Source organism: Amblyraja radiata, chromosome 31, assembly GCF_010909765.2.
Source record: "Amblyraja radiata isolate CabotCenter1 chromosome 31, sAmbRad1.1.pri, whole genome shotgun sequence".
Taxonomy (NCBI): domain Eukaryota; kingdom Metazoa; phylum Chordata; class Chondrichthyes; order Rajiformes; family Rajidae; genus Amblyraja; species Amblyraja radiata.
Genome location: NC_045986.1, coordinates 4525206 through 4543183, shown reverse-complemented (window position 1 = coordinate 4543183; position 17978 = coordinate 4525206). Strand labels below are relative to the sequence as shown.

The window sequence follows — 17978 nt, the reverse complement described above, 5'->3', positions numbered from 1 at the left end:
GTAGGGAAGAAGCTGTTCCTAAACCTGGACGTTACAATCACCAAGCATCTCACTCGTGTGATCACATGTACAACATGGATAACACCGCTGTGTGTTGATGTATGCAACGTGTTCCATATAGAATTGCTGAGATAAAGATGCACAGAGGCTCCAGACTGCAGCCTGCTCCTGTGCAGACAGATGGATCTCTGCTGTGCAGTGTGTGGGGCAGCAATGCAGTCAGTGCAATGTTCACTGTATGGTCTTTTTTGCCTGAAGATCCCGTTCCCAGGTCCCCGCGGAGTTCATTACAAATACATTCTGACGTTGACCTGGTGATCGAGTCACACACACACATGGAGACACAGGGCGTATCCTCCCTGTACCCCTTGAGGGAGAATCGAATGTCGCCCCTGTGTCATTTTAAGCAGTTCCTTGCCCTTTTATTTCATTTTCTTTTACAAATTACAAAATTCATTTTAAAAACTAAGAAAAGAGAAACAGAGATGTATCTTCTGATATGATCATTCAGTAAGCAAGGAATTAATGGTGATATTAACTTTAACTATGATTTTGTGTATTTTTTATTTACTGCTTTTATTTGTGCTGACTTCTGGTAACCTGTCCTGTTCCAATGTCAAGCAGCAATAGTACACAACAGGATGTGAAGGACAGGGAAGGTGTGTGCGAGCAAGGACACCCCTGTAGCATGCGGGACTGTAGATTGTTACTCCTCAATCCCCATACAGAGTAGAAGTGGCTTGAAGATGAGAGAACACCAAACATTCACCCGTGCCAGATCTCCGAGCATTCACCCATCTGGTTCACCCGTCTCAGTAACCGCTCAGCACCCGTTGTGGAGGCAATCAGTAACAATTGTACATTTGCCAGCAAATCCACCTGTCTGGTTTACTTTCTAATTCCCTTTTATTCTCAGTCTTCAAAATCAAATATCACTCTCTCGTTCCCTCAAGAAAATGGGTGCTTTGTCTTAACAAAACAAAGGGACGGCACAGTGGTGAAGCGGGTAGAGCTGCTGCCTAACGGCACCAGAAACCCAGGTTCGATCCTGACCTCGGGTGCTGTCCGTGTGGAGTTTCCCTGTGACTGTGAGGGTTTTCTCCGGGTCCACCCGTTTCATTCCGCAAAAGTACGGGATTGTAGATTAATCGACCTCCGTAAATTATCTAGTGTGTAGGAAGTGGATGAGAAAGTGGGGCAACATAGAACTATTGATTGTCGGTGTGGACTGAGTGAACGGAAGAGGCTGTTTCCATGTTGTATCTCTAAACCAAACTAAACTAAACTAAACTAAACTAAACTAAACTGAACTGAACTGAACTGAACTGAACTAAACTAAACTAATCTAAACTAATCTAAACTAATCTAAACTAAACTAAAACAAAACTAAATTAAAACCAAACCATTTTACGTTTTTGTTTGAAGGAGCTTTTCAAAGTCAGGCAATAATCGTTGATGAGTCAGAACTTTAATCAGGTACCAGTAAAAACCAGTGAAATGATATACAAACACTGGATATCATGAAATGTTGTGAAGTATTTCCTGCATCAAATATAGGTCCCCTGGACAGAAAGAGGATAGATTCAGGCAAAAATCCTTAAAGAACACACACAAAGTGTTGATACAAGAATAATTATCCTGCCCTTTTTAAGTTGGTCAGCATTGGTAAATAAGGTTGGATGCATAAGCTGATGATGGGGGTGGGAGTTGGGTTGTGGTTCGACAGTGAGGTGGCTGAGTTACTGGACTAACAGCCGCAGTCTCGACCATCGAACCAGAGCCACCAGATTGAATTCCACCATTGTAACTGGGGAGTTTAAGTTCAAATAATTAAATCAATCTGGAAATACACCCAGTCAGTAACCACAAAACTATGAGATTATTGTAATTCACTAGCGTGCTTCAGGAAAGGAAACCTGCCCCCCTTTGTCAATGTAGCCCATACATGACATTGAACCCACCACTGGTGTCACTGCCTCACCTTTACAAGTGCCCACATTCCATGAACAAACTTTAAAGTCACTACAGACCTTGCTCTACACGGCCACCGATCAGCGGAAACTTACCTCAACTTAATAACATGAAAATATTAACAAAGGGGACAAGGATAATTCCCTGGCTCCTGCTTAGAACATAGAACAGTACAGCACATGAACGGGCCCTTCAGCCCACAATGTTTGTGCCAAACATGATGCCTGGTTAAACTGATCTCATCTGCCTGTACATGATCCATATTCCTCGACAGCCTGCACTTCCACGTGCCACTATAAAAGCCTCTTAAAAACCATTATCTTATCCGCCTCCACAACCACCCTAGACAATGTGTTCCTGGGGCTCACCACTCTCTGTGTGGTGGGGGCCAGGAACCCACTCACCCTGGACATCGCCATTAAACATTCCCCTTCTCACCTTATAGCTATGCCTTCTAGTGTTGGACATTTCCACCCTTGGACAAAGATTCTGACTGTCTACCCTATCTGTATCTAGGGTCTACATTAGATGTTGTTACGAGTAGTGTGAGGTGAATACATTGGACTCTCATCCCTCTCCCACTCTGCAACCTAGAACATGCTTGTTGTCAACCTGAAACCTTGCATCTGATTCTCTGTCTGCTGATGTTGCTGATGTGTTGATGCTGCTGATGTGTTGGTGGTGCTGATGATGTTGATGCTGCTGATGATGTTGATGATGTTGATGATGTTGATGCTGCTGATGCTGCTGATGATGTTGATGCTGCTGATGCTGCTGATGCTGCTGATGATGTTGATGCTGCTGATGCAGTGATGATGCTGATGCTGCTGATGCTGCTGATGATGTTGATGCTGCTGATGCTGCTGATGATGTTGATGCTGCTGGTGCTGCTGATGATGCTGATGCTGCTGATGCTGCTGATGATGTTGATGCTGCTGATGATGTTGATGCTGCTGATGCAGTGATGATGTTGATGCTGATGATGTTGATGATGTTGATGCTGCTGGTGCTGCTGATGATGTTGATGCTGCTGATGCTGCTGATGATGTTGATGCTGCTGATGATGTTGATACTGTTGATGATGTTGATGATGTTGATGCTGCTGATGATGTTGATACTGTTGATGATGTTGATGATGTTGATGCTGCTGATGATGTTGATGCTGATGATGTTGATGCTGCTGATGCTGCTGGTGCTGCTGATGATGTTGATGCTGCTGATGCTGCTGATGATGCTGATGCTGCTGATGATGTTGATGCTGTTGATGCTGCTGATGTTGCCTGAACTGATGAGTCTTTCCCGCATTTGCTATTTCTTTTTCAGATTTCCCACGTCTGCAATGTTTGCTTTTACACTTCCATTGAAGTTCTACTTTCAAATACTTTCCTAAGCTTTCATGACATTATTTTATAAACTAACCCAGGTTACCACTGAAGAGATTCAAACATTGCAAATGTAAAACCAGGTTTCTAGATAATTGTGTCTGGGGGAAGGTTTTGCTGGGCATTCTCATTCCTTTGCCTGTTACTCTCAGAGCTCTAGAAAAGCTACCTTTTTCAACTTGTGCAGCGTGTGTGTTGAAGTTTAGTTTAGCTTAGTTTAGAGATACAGCACGGAAACAGGCCCTTCGGCCCACCGTGTCTGTGCCGACCAGTGTACTAATACCATCCTGCACATTACGGACAATTTACAATCTTTACCAAAGCCAATTAACCTACAAACCTCTATGTCTTTGGAGTGCTGGAGGAAACCGGATCACCTGGGGAAAACCCACGTGGTCACGGGGAGAACGTACAAACTCCGTATTTCCTGCCTGCATACCTCTATGGTCCATTCCCCCTGGTATCAACTCATTCCCACAGAACCCCATTCCTCCTCTAAACCCCCACCCCCCCTCCCATGGGACTCATTAGAATGTCAACAAAGTCCCACCCCTTCCACTCCTGGGACCGACTTCACTGGTATCAGAAATTTCTTATCCACTTCAGTGATTAAACAAGTGGTATCTGGTCACTTGCAGTTCAAACGTGCACCGTGTCAGCACCAATTTATCGGTATTCTCTTGAACGTTTACTCAGCTGTATTATTTATTTTTTCTCTTTATACACAGCTTGCCACATGTGAATGGAGCCGCTCTGGTTTTGTTTAAGTGTGGTTTTGCTTACATTATTATTAATCATGCCCTTCCTGATCTCACCCACAGGACCTCATTGCTAAATAGCTGTTTACAATGGAGTCGCACCACCCAGTGCAGGCATGTTAAATAAACAGAGAAAGAAGAGAAATAGGCACACCAACAAAACCCCCTGCCTTTTATGTCACCGTTCATGTCCAAAATGACAAACTCTGGGATTTATACAGTATCTTTCATGGATGCACTCTTTCTGACGCACTTCACAATTCATTGACTACATTTGAAATACAGTCACTACTGCATTGCATGGCAGCCATGCATGGCAGCCAATTTGTGCAAAGCATGGTCTCACAAGCAAAAACAAAGTGAATACATTGGAACATGCATGGCATCCAATGTAATCGACCTTTTGAAAGTTGTTTCTGTGTCGATGCAGTCTGCCCTCATGACACATCAGCCCCTTTTAGATGAGTTATGAGTTCAGATTCATAACATGCCCAGACCATGTTTTCCAAAATGGGATAGATCATCAGAAGAGGTGCTTTGAGATTCAGAATACAGCACTAACGTGACGTTTAATCTGTTACACCCTATTATCTGGAGCAGATAAGCGCGAATGAAAGGCTCGGAGAAGGAGAAAGAGGTGCAGCGCACAGGCCTTGTGAGATGCAGGAGGAGCCTGGCTGGGACTCACCCCACAGAGCCCAGTCCCTCCATGCACTAGAATCTCCCAACCCCTGCAGAGTAGTTACTAAGATGGCTGATCTGTGGGCGGATGCTGCTGGGACGCAGGTCGGGGCCTGATCAACCCCGGCTGGGTCGCCTGGGCGAGGGTGTCTGATGTTGTGAGACCCGAAGCACCTGATGACCCCAGGTCACGTCCCTGAGGATGCGTCGCAGCGCATCTAGAAGATGTATATTTTTCACAGTGACCTGTATTCTGTTATCTATTATCTGGAGCAGAACATTGACAAAACAGCCTGTGTAAAAGAGGCATTTTGAACTTATTGAGAGGAGAAATGTAAACACATGCGCACATGTACACACGCACCCTGCACGCACACACACACATGTATGCCGCATGCACATGCACACACACCATATGCAAACACACACCATACGCACACACATGCACACACTACACATACTAAACATACTCCACACGCACACACCATACACACACCACATGCAAGCACACACCGTATGCACACACATCACACGCACACGCTTTAAACATACAACACATGCACAAGCACACACACACACACACACACACACACACACACACACACACACACACACACACACACACACACACACACACACACACACACACACACACACACACAATCATGTATGCTCATACACATGTGCACACGTACATGCATTAAACATACACCACATGCACACACACACACCCAATCATGTATGCTCGTACACATGTGCACACCTGCACACAAACACACACACAACACCTGACAAGAGATACATAAATAAGTGATAAATGAGGTGGTCACAGAAGGTGAGTGGGAGACAAAGATACAACATAGAATGAGCCATAGGGATCCCAGTGCTGCAGAGATGGTGCTGGAGTGATGAATTGATGGAGTAAGGCCGGGCAAGGCTGAACAGCAGAAGGTGACATGGAATATTACATCAGCCTTAACAAACTATGTTGCACTCAGTTCAAATTTACTCTCCCATTAAGAGAGCACCCTAGATTACACAAGGGGACAAAGATACAAACATAAAGGAGGGAGCCAGAGGGAGGAACACAGAGACACATTTGGACATTCAGAGGACAGAGTAACATATACAGAGGTTATACAGTCTATAAAAGTGACTTAGATGAGATGACAGAGCATAATGCATGCACATTCATGTGAACCTAGGTGCGAACATGAGCTACTGGAACACTAAGCGACTGTATATGGATAAGTATATTAAATGATTGAGCAACAAATCCTCCCTTTGCACACAATCTGTATCACAGAAAGAGGACATTTGGCCGGTTATGCCTCATACACAATTCTCCAGCTTGCCCCCGCCACCCAACACTTGGTTTCCATCCTTTCTGTTTTAGTTCTGTGCTGTACAAGTGTGCATCTAGAGTGTGAGTGCATCTCGAGAATAGAGTGTGCATCCAACCCCTGTTATGTGTGTTGACAGCATCTACCTCCACCACTCTTTCAGGCAATGATTTTTAGACCGAAGATAGACACAAAAAGCTGGAGTAACTCAGCGGGACATAGAGTCATAGAGTGAAACAGTGTGGAAACAGGCCCTTCGGCCCAACTTGCCCACACCGGCCAACAATGTCCCAGCTACCCTAGTCCCACATGCCTGCACTTGGTCCATTTCCCTCCAAACCTGTCCTATCCATGTACCTGTCCAACTGTTTCTTAAACGATGGGATAGTCCCAGCCTCAACTGCCTCCTCTGGCAGCTTGTTCCATACACCCACCACGCTTTGTGTGAAAATGTTACACCTTGGATTCCTATTAAATCTTTTCCCCTTCACCTTGAACCTATGTCCTCTGGTCCTTGATTCCCCTGCTCTGGTCAAGAGACTCAGTGCATCTACCAAATCTACTCCTCTCATGATTTTGTACACCTCTACAAGATCCCCCTCATCCTCCTACGCTCCATGGAATGTAGACCCAGCCTGCTCAACCTCTCCCTATAGCTCACACCCTCTAGTTCTGGCAATATCCTCCTAAATCTTGTCTGAACCCTTTCAAGTTTGACAATATCTTTCCTATAACATGGTGCCCAAAACTGAACACAATATTCTAAATGCCGGCTCACCAACGTCTTATACAACTGCAACATGACATCCCAACCTCTATACACAATACTCTGACTGATGAAGGCCAAAGTGCCAAAAGCCTTTTTGACCACCTGCGACTCGACCTTCAAGGAATCATGCACCTGTACTCCTAGATCCCTCTGCTCTACAACATTACCCAGAGACCTACCATTTACTGTGTAGGTCCTGGCCTTGTTCGACGTCCCAAAATGCAACACCTTACACTTCTCTGTATTAAATTCCATCAACCATTTCTCAGTCCACCTGGCCAATCGATCCCGATCCAGCTGCAATTGTTCACAACCATCTTCACACTCTGCAAAACCACTAACTTGCTAATCTTGCCCTGTATGTTCTCATCCAAATCATTGATGTAGATGACAAACTGTAACGGGCCCAGCACCGAACCCTGATGCACACCATTAGTCACAGCCCTCCATTCTGAGAAGCAACCTTCCACCATCACCCTCCACTTCCTTCCATGGAGCTCCACTGCTGTCCAATTTGCTCTGCTTGGATCCCATGCGATATAACCTTCCAGAGCAGCCTACCACACGGCACCTTGTTGAATGCCTTACTAAAGTCCATGTTCACAACATCTACAGCTCTGCCCTCATCAATCTTTTTGGTCACGTCTTCAAAAAAATCAATCAGATTTGTGAGATGATCTCCCACGTACCATGCTGACTATCCCTAATCAGCCCTTGCCCATCCAAATGCCTGTATAATCTATCCCTCAGAATACTCTCCAGTAACTTACCAACTACAGATGTTAAGCTCACCGGCCCATCGTTCCCAGCATTTTCCCTGCAGCCCTTCTTGTAAAGAGGCACAACATTTGCCACCCTCCAGTCTTCCGCCACCTCTCCGCCAGTGATCTGTAGTTTCAGCATTTACATTCTGGCTTTAATATTCTATGTCAAGGCTGACAAAAGGCCCTTTTTTTGCATGTAACCTCTTCATGGACCTGTCCTGCTGTCTTCAAAGATCTGTGCCTACACTCTCTTGGTTGCCTCTGTCTCTCCATACCTAAATTACCTCTAATTGGGTGAATCATTCTCTGTTTATTGAAACTACACAAATGCATATCTCGCACTTCCCTGAATTAAATTCCCTTTGCCATTTTAATGCCTGTCCAACCAGACGTTATCTCTCTGCAATCTAAAGATTCCCTCCGCACTGGCAGCTATACTATCACCTGCAAACTTCCTGCTCCCCGCATCTACCCATGAATTGTGAATGTGTATGGCAAAAAGGTAGATGACACTGGTAGGGCGAGTAGAGAAAATAATGTTTTTAGATGTTAAGAAGCTAGCAAATATTAAGCTGCAGCAAGATCCCGATGCTGTTTTTCATGAAAAATAGGATCTTAATCTGCTGGCAGTAAGCAAATCAAATACTGAATAGATTTTTGCCTTCATTGTAAGGATATCTTTGTACAAACTCTGTACAGACAGCACCCGTGGTCAGGATTGAACCCGGGGCTCTGGTGCTGTAAGGCAGCAACTCTACTGCTGCACTACCGAAATGATACAGGGCTTTGGTAAGACTACACTTGGAGCACTATGAGCAGCTTTATCTCCAAATCTAGGGAGTGATTTAGCTGACAGTATTGTGTATGTGGAGCAGATTGTTGAACGGGATGAGGGGACTGACATAATTAAGTGATTTAGTACGATTGACCCAGACTCACTGGATTGTAAAAGAATCAAAGGTGATCTCATTGAAGCCTAAATATATCTGGGAAGGATTGATACGGGAGATACTGAAAGGATTTATCCACCAGCTGAAGCATCGGAAACTGAGGAGCAGATTCTCAGGATAAAGGGTCAACCATTTCAAATGGAAATGAGGAGAAATTTATTTCCTCAGAGGGTCGTAAATCTGTGAGATTCTCTATCCCAAAGGACTACAGAAGCATTTTGTTCCGTTTAGTCGAGATAGATGTATTTTCGGATACCAAAATTGTGGAATATGAGGAATAGCGTGGAGAGTAGTGAGGTACAGCATTGGTGAATAACAATCCACGTTGAATGGCCTGAAGATAGACACAAAAAGTTGGAGTAACTCAGCGGGGCAGGCAGTATCTCTGGAGAAAAGGAAAAGGTGACATTTCGGGTCGAGACCCTTCTTTGGCCTGTGTGGGTTCTGTCGTGAGGCTCGGATGGCTCAGACATCATTCAGTGGTACTGTAGCCTCAACAAGACTGTGGTGAAAAGCCTCGTGAACCTGCCTGCATTCACACCCTCAAGTCGCACACAGGCCCGCATTCACCATTAGTTTAAATAACTGTCAGTTTTGAGTTTCCAATTATATATATTTTTTTAAAAAGAGCAGTCAAAAAACGGGTTCTCTGTTTCAATCAGCAAACACAAAGGAGCGGAAGAGATGTTCTTGTTTAAGTAAAACCACAATTAATTCAATAAAACAATCTTCATTTGCACTTGCAATTTTATTAGGAGTGTCTGAATCAATGTTGTTGGCCTTGCCAATTACAACCACAAATTAAGAAAACAAAGTCAGCTAACAAGATTTAGAAAGAAAATACATTTTGATTTCGGACTGAGGCAGCACAGCGATTGAATATTGCCCTGCGATTTTCCTCTGTTTCTTAAGAAAGATAAGTGATCCTAATTGTGTTAATTGCTGTGAATTGCCCTGAGCCTTTCTCTGGCACGTGGGGTGTGATCATTATCTCTGAGTGATGGAGGAGCTGGGCACTTGTGTTTCAGTCTGCTGATTAGTTTATAATCAACAGCAGCTGCCTTGCAAGCATATGATCTAGTTTAAACCTAACGCTGGTGTATGGATTTGAGCATATGTTTAAAGTGGTCAGCTTGAGAAAGATATATGTGAAACGTTTATTTGCAATCTGTAACAGTCATTTGGGTCAGTTGGTAGCACCCTCCTCATCTGAGTCGAGGCAGTAGATTCAAGCCCAGGTTAAAGATTTCCGTGCCGTTATCAAGACTGACAATCCAGCGCAGTGCTGAATGAGTACTGAGCATTAAGCAAGTGGTGGATGAAAAGCGATTAAAATGAGGCCCCATCCCCCCAATCCAGTTGTAGATTTAAACTGAGCCCTTTGAAAAATAATCTACTTTTCGATCTTGAAAATCAAGAAATTTGACCAAACAATCGCCTTTCCGCTAATCAACTCAATACCAGGTTAACTGGCCATTCACCTTGTTTTTGTTGTTTGTGTGTGTCCTTACCACAGTGTTCACCTACTACATGCGCTCGGAATAATTTGATGATCGCAAAATGATTTGGGGCAAAGATACTATGTATTAAAAATGTGAGTCTTTCTCTCTCGTTTACCGAGATGTTGTCAGCCAGAGCAGAATGACAAATTCTAGCTGTTCAATCATTAAGAAGACATTAACACACTACCCCAACAAATGAATGGAAGGTACGAAAAGAACAAATCAAAGCTTGTTAATAAAAATTGTTCTTTTCATGCCTTTCATTCATTTGTTCTCTGTAGCTTTACATACCTCTGGTTTCCCTCTCTCCTGACTCAGTCTGAACAAGGGTCTCCACCCGAAACGTCAACTATTCCTTTTCACCAGAAATGCTGCCTGACCCATTGAGTTACTCCAGCATTTTGTGTCTATCTTCGGTGTAAACCAGCATCTGCATTCCTGCACATCCTACATACTTAAATAGCTCAGCCTGGCACCAATGTGCTGAGACACAATTTTTCCAATTGATTGAGCAATGGAGAGAATGGCGGGGGTGGGTGAGTTTAGGGTTATAGATGGCACAGTCATGCAACTACTGGAGCTGCTGCTTCACAACTCCAGTCATCCAGGTACAAACCTGACCCTAGGTTGTCTGTGTGGAGTTTGCACGTTCTCCCCTGAGAGCATTGGTGACCTTCCATTTCACAAAGAGGTTTGGATTGGTAGTTTTTTTTTTTTTTTTTTTTTTTTTTTTAAATTTTTTTTTTATTAGAAGTACGGTAAATTACAATAACACACAACACATATATCTTAATACATTTTTTGTACCGCTTCATTTTTTTTTTTTTTTAAAGCTTTAAGAAAAAGATAGAAGTAAGGAAAGTAAAGAAGGTGCGCAAGAGTTGTGAAGTGCAGGAGAGTGTTGGGAAAAGAAAGCCCCTTAGAAAAGAAGTTAGAGAAGGAAGTAAAGTAAGAAAGTAGACCCTAGAAAAGAAAGAAAAAGAAAGTAAGGACAATCGCTCTATTATAACATTAAACTCCGCAGAAAGACTACCAACCAAGTCTGTTTTTGTTGTTTTATCTCCCAATGCCAGGTCCTGATACCATTTATTTATTTATTTATTTTTAAAATTACTATTGCACCTCATGCTTGTAATAGGTCCATAAACGTAGACCACGTCTTTTGGAATTGGTTTGCTTTATCTGCTAAGAGGAATCTCATCTCTTCCAGATGTAATGTTTCAAACATATTTGATATCCACATTTTTATTGTTGGTGTGGGCGCATTTTTCCAGAATTTAAGTATGAGCTTTTTTCCCATTATTAGCCCGTAATTGAGTAAATTCTTCTGATACACGTTTAATTCAGGGATACCTTCCGATATCCCAAAAATGATCCATTCTGGTTTTGGTACCAGTATTATTTTAATTAAATTTGAAAAAATATCAAATATTCCATGCCAGAATTTTTGGATTTTTGTACAAAAAACAAAAGAGTGCGCTATGGTAGCTTCTTGACACAGACATTTATCACAGATTGGTGAAACATTAGGAAAGATTTTATTTAATTTAGTTTTTGAATAGTATAGTCTATGTAATGTTTTGAATTGGATAAGCGTATGTCGTACATTGATCGAGAATTTATGCACCTGTAGTAAATGTTTATCCCAGCTCTCTTTTGAAATTTTTATAGCTAATTCTTGTTCCCAGTCTCTTCTAATTCCATCTGTTGTGGGTATTTCTATGTTTAAAATGATATTATATAAGTACGATATTAAATTAGCTGATTCCGCCTTTGTCTTCATTGCTTCATCCAGTAAGTCGGAAGGCATATTATGATAGTCTTTTGTGTATTTTTTCAAATAATCACAAATTTGAAGATATTTAAAATATTGGTTATTTTTCAAATTATATTTCAGTTGTAGTTGTTGAAATGATAGTAATTTTCCCACTTCATACAGATCTTCGAGCGTTTTGATTCCCATTCTTTCCCAATGTATAAATGATTTGTCTATGATTGATGGTTTAAACGATGGGTTATTGGCTATTGGTATTGAGAGAGATAGGTTTCTTAATTTTAGATTCTGTTTTATTTGTTTCCATGTTCTAATTGTGCTATGTATAATTGGGTTTTTATTATAATTTTTATTATTCAGATTTATTGGTGAGAGGATAATCGCTCCTATATTACTCGGGGAGCAATCCCCTTTTTCCATTACAATCCAGTCCGCCTGCTGGGCAGAATTGTCCAGCAGGTGAATCATATTTTTAATATTTACTGCCCAATTATAATACATAAAGTTAGGGAGCGCTAGACCCCCCCACTCTTTTCGTTTATTAAGGTGTGTTCTTTGTATTCTATGGGGTTTATAATCCCATATGAAATTTGTAATGTCTGAGTCCAATTTTTTGAAAAACTTTTTTGGGAGATATATAGGTATTGATTGAAATAGGTATAGAATTTGTGGTAAGAAAATCATTTTTATAGCGTTTATTCTGCCTATTAAGGACATCGGAAGTGTTTTCCAGAATTTAATCATTTATCATTTAATTGGTAGATTAATCGGCCATTCTACAATGCCATGATGTACCGATGAGGCTGGGATCTTGGAGAGATCAATGGGAAATTAGGACTTTTGCAGGATTAGTGTAAAATTGGTGGGCAGAAAGGTTTGCTTCAAGCAGTTACACTGTACGGCTCTTTAAGTCCATCTACTTGCTCAGTCATGTAGAAACATACAAACAAATTATTAAAGGTAGACAAAAATGCTGGAGAAACTCAGCGGGTGAGGCAGCATCTGTGGAGAGAAGGAATAGGCGACTTTTCGGGTCGAGACCCTTCTTCTAACAAATTATTAGATATTTTACAGTAACAAACAATGGGTTTTCCAAGTTCAGTGGTTAAGTAGTTGCAGATGAATTGTCCGATGATATACATGGTAATGGGGAGGGGGGATATGGTATGTCATGAATGGTAAATAGCCAAGAGTTGTCTATTTGTCAGGACCAGGTTAAAGTTTTTAAACCCAGAGCATAAGCAAGTAAAGTGGAAATGGTCTAATCGGGTCACACAATCCCATATCTACTGTTTAAGAAGGAACTGCAGATGCTGCAAAATCAAAGGTAGAGAATGCTGGAGAAACTCAGCGAGTGAGGCAGCATCTATGGAGCAAAGGAAATAGGCAACGTTTTGGGCCGAAACCCTTCTTCAGACTGATGCCATCTACCCATATCTACTGTCACTTGTTTATTCTGTACAATAGGAGCAATGTCCTCCTTTCTTTATCTCCCTTGTAGAGTAATGGAGCAACGCCTACTGCAGTATTTATAGAACCACACAATATTTTGCTTGAGAGGTTTAATTAAGGTCTAACCTGCCCTATTACATGAATATAAAATATCCTACAAAATTAGTTAAAGATTAATATTTATCATTCAAACAAGGTCTTTGAGTGCTTCTTATACCTTCATGTCTATTTGTTGGATGTGGACAGAATGGCACTATCCTTCCTTTTATTGTAACTGCAATCACACGTTCATCATGCTTCACTGCTTATAAAAGGCTCTTGAGATGGTGAAAGCCACAATGTAAATTCTTCTTCCCGAGTGGTATAAAATGTAACCCAGCATGCTCATTACAGATTACATGGAAGTGCCACTGCTTGTCACATAAAGGAAGAACAAGCTATCCACTTTGATCTCCAGTTCGTTATTCTTATTTCAGTTTAAGCACATTCATCCAAGGCCCTGTGCAGACGTGGCATCTTGCAAATTAAAAGCAATGCACAAATATACATAGCTGTCTCTTCATGAATTGGAAATTGCAACCTCAAATGGAATTTTTCTTCCATGACTTTCGTTGGGGTCGATGTAGTTGAAAAAAAGGTTGATAATGAGAAAATTGTGTCCATTCAACGATGCTTGGATTCTAGCATGTAGGCATGGTCACGTTCACAGCTTGTATGAGGTGTATGTTGGCGTCCCATTGTGCAGCAACATTTACACACCTCACCCCTCTTTGTCTGCTCAGTTTATGGGGTGGCAGCATATGCTCACCTCTCCTATTTGCTAATATATGAAACGTGTATGGTTTCATATATCAGCGTACATGCATAGGACAGGTTTAGAGGGATAAGGGCCAAATGCAGGCAGGGGGAACCAGTGTAGGTGGGTCATAGAGTGATATTGTGTGGAAACAGGCCCTTTGGCCCAACTTTGGTCCACACCGGCCAATATGTTCCAGCTACACTAGTCCCACCTGCCACCATTTGGTCCCTATCCCTCCAACCTGTCCTATCCATGTACCTGTCGAACTGTTTCATAAATGTTGGGATAGTTACTGCCTCAACTACCTCCCCTGGCAGCTTGTTCCATACACCCACCGCCCTTTGTGTGAAAAACTTACCCCTCAGATTCCTAGTAAATATTTTCCCCTTCAGCTTAAACCTATGTGCTCTGATCCTCAAGTCATGTTGGTCGGTGTAGGTAAGTTGGGCCAAAGGGCCTGTTTCCATGCTGTATGTCTCTGAGTCTATGACTTGAATTTGTTTGTTTAGAATGCATGTATTTAGTTTGGTTCTGTAAAAGGTTCTGCTGAGCAATGTTCAATGTTGCCTCCTGGTGGGGATATGAGGTGACAATGCCTTCACCACAATCTTGAGCCACCTACCAACTACCATCCTTGCCTCATCCCTCCACCTTCCTTTTTATACCAGCTATCTTTCCGCCAATTCTCTGTCCTGATGTCCACCATGTCCACACTGTCCAACGGCCACCCATCCATATTGATCCCCTCTTCCAACAATTATATACATAGAAACATGGACAATAGGTGCAGGAGTAGCCATTTGGCCCTTCGAGCCAGCACTGCCATTCAATGTGATCATGCCTGATCATCCACAATCAACACGGGGGGGAGGTATCAAGGGGGGTAATAACGGCAGGGGTAGAGGATATAGAGCAGGGTATCAGTGGGGAAGCGGAAAGTCAAAATGTGACAGGAGACATAATGGGTGAAGATAAAGCTCTAGATGTAAAAGGGGCAAAAACGGAAAGGAAGGGTAGTAAAAATCATCTGAAAGTGCTTTATCTAAATGCACGGAGTATTCGTAATAAGATAAATGAATTAACGGTGCAATTAAGTATATATAGTTATGATATCGTGGCCATTACGGAGACATGGCTGCAAGGGGATCAGGACTGGGAGTTAAATATAGAGGGGTACTCGACAATTAGGAAAGATAGACAGGAAAGAAAGGGAGGAGGGGTGGCCCTTTTAATAAGGGAGGGAATAACGGCAATAGAGAGGAAGGATATTGCGTTGAAGGATCAGGATAGTGAAACAGCTTGGGTACAGATAGAGAATAACAAGGGGAAAAAAACACTAGTGGGTGTAATTTATAGACCTCCAAATAGCTGTGACGCTGTTAGTCAGAACATAAATCTGCAAATAGTTGACGCATGTAAAAAGGGAACTGCTGTAATCATGGGGGACTTCAATTTTCATATTAATTGGGCAAACCAAACTGGGCAGGGTAGACTAGAGGAAGAGTTTATAGAATGTATTAGAGACGGGTTCCTAGAACAGTATGTCACAGAACCGACAAGGGGGGAGGCAATCTTGGATCTGGTCCTGTGTAATGAAGCAGGATTAATTAAAAATGTCATAGTTAGGGACTCGTTGGGAACAAGTGACCACAATATGGTCGAATTCCATATTCAAATAGAAGGGGAGCAGGTTGAAACTCAGGCTAGGGTGCTTAGTCTAAATAAGGGGGATTATGAAGGTATGAGGACTGAGCTGATCAAAGTTGACTGGGATAGCAGACTCAAGAATAAGACGGTACATGAGCAGTGGTGTACGTTTAAGGGTCTACTGTATAACCTTCAAGAAAAATTTATTCCTATGAAGAAAAAAAGGGGTAAGGGTAAGAACAGTCAGCCATGGCTCAGTAAAACTATAAAGGATAGTATTCGGCTGAAGGCAAGGGCATATAAGGTAGCCAGAGATAGTGGGAGGGTAGAGGATTGGGAAGCATTTAAAGGTCAGCAAAAAATAACTAAGAGATTAATTAAGACGGGGAAAATAGACTATGAAAGGAATTTAGCAAACAACATAAAAACTAATAGTAAGAGTTTTTATAGCTATATAAAAAGAAAAAGGGTGGCTAAGGTGAACGTTGGTCCATTGGAGGGTGAGACTGGAGAGTTGTTGGTGGGGAACATGGAAATGGCAAAGGCATTAAACGAGTATTTTGTATCAGTCTTCACCATAGAAGACACAAAAAATATTCCAACGTTGGATAAACAGGGGGCGGTAGGAATGGAGGAGCTAAATACTATTAAGATCACCAAGGAGGTGGTATTAGGGAAATTAATGAGACTGAAGGAGGATAAATCCCCTGGGCCTGATGGATTACATCCAAGGGTCTTGAGGGAGATAGCGGTGGGGATTGTGGATGCATTGGTGATAATTTTCCAAAACTCCCTGGAGGCAGGAACGGTCCCAGTGGATTGGAAAATGGCCAATGTAACACCTATATTTAAAAAAGGAAGTAAACAGAAAGCGGGTAACTATAGACCGGTTAGTCTAACATCGGTGGTGGGTAAAATGTTAGAGACAATTATTAAAGAAACACTAACGGGGCACTTGGATAAACATGACTTCATCGGACAGAACCAGCATGGTTTTGTGAAGGGGAAGTCCTGTTTAACGAATTTGCTCGAATTCTTTGAGGAAGTAACAACCCGGGTGGATAAAGGGGAACCGGTGGATGTGGTATACTTGGACTTCCAAAAGGCTTTTGACAAGGTGCCACATAAGAGACTATTGCTAAAAATAAAAAATTATGGAATTGGGGGTAATATATTAGCATGGGTAGAGGATTGGCTAACAAATAGGAAGCAGAGAGTGGGGATAAATGGTTCATACTCGGGATGGCAACCGGTAACTAGCGGGGTTCCGCAAGGGTCGGTGCTGGGACCCCAGTTGTTCACAATTTATATAAATGATTTGGAGGAGGGAACCAAGTGTAATATATCAAAATTTGCGGACGATACAAAAATGGGAGGAAAAGTAGGGGATGAGGAGGATAGGAAGAGTCTGCAAAAGGATATAGATAAGCTAGGTGAGTGGGCAACAACTTGGCAGATGAAGTTTAATACTAATAAATGTGAAGTCATTCACTTTGGGAAAAAAAATGATAGGGCAAGTTATTTTCTAAATGAGGAGGAGCTGCGTTGTAATGCAACGCAAAGGGATCTAGGGGTATTAGTACATGAATCACTAAAAGTTAGTATGCAGGTGCAGCAAGCAATCAGGAAGGCCAATGGAGTTTTGGCCTTTATTGCTAGGGGGATTGAGTATAAAAACACGGAGGTCTTGCTGCAGCTGTACACAGTATTAGTGAGACCACATTTGGAATACTGTGTACAGTTCTGGGGTCCATACTTAAGAAAGGATGTACTAGCCCTGGAGGCAGTGCAGCGAAGGTTTACAAGATTAATTCCTGCAATGAGGGGATTGACATATGAGGAAAGGTTAAGTAGGCTGGAACTCTACTCTTTGGAGTTTAGAAGAATGAGAGGCGATCTCATTGAAACATATAAGATCGTGAGGGGCCTTGATCGGGTGGATGCACCGAGGATGTTCCCAATGATCGGGGAAACTAGAACTAGGGGACATAGTTGCAGAATAAGGGGGGGCTCTTTTAAAACTGAGATGAGGAAGAACTTCTTCACCCAGAGGGTGGTTAATTTATGGAATTCACTGCCCCAGGGAGCAGTGGAAGCAGAAACTTTAAATATATTTAAGACTAAAATAGATGGATTTTTAGCTGCCAAGGGGATAAGGGGCTACGGGGAGAGGGCAGGGATATGGA

The 17978-nt window shown here is 42.3% G+C and overlaps 1 protein-coding gene across 11 annotated transcripts in view; it reads right to left on the bottom strand.

Moving 5' to 3' along the window:
* Nucleotides 1-17978, bottom strand: part of prdm16 (PR/SET domain 16) — a 771474-nt gene that overhangs the window by 115021 nt on the left and 638475 nt on the right. The gene's annotated exons all lie outside the window — the stretch shown is intronic.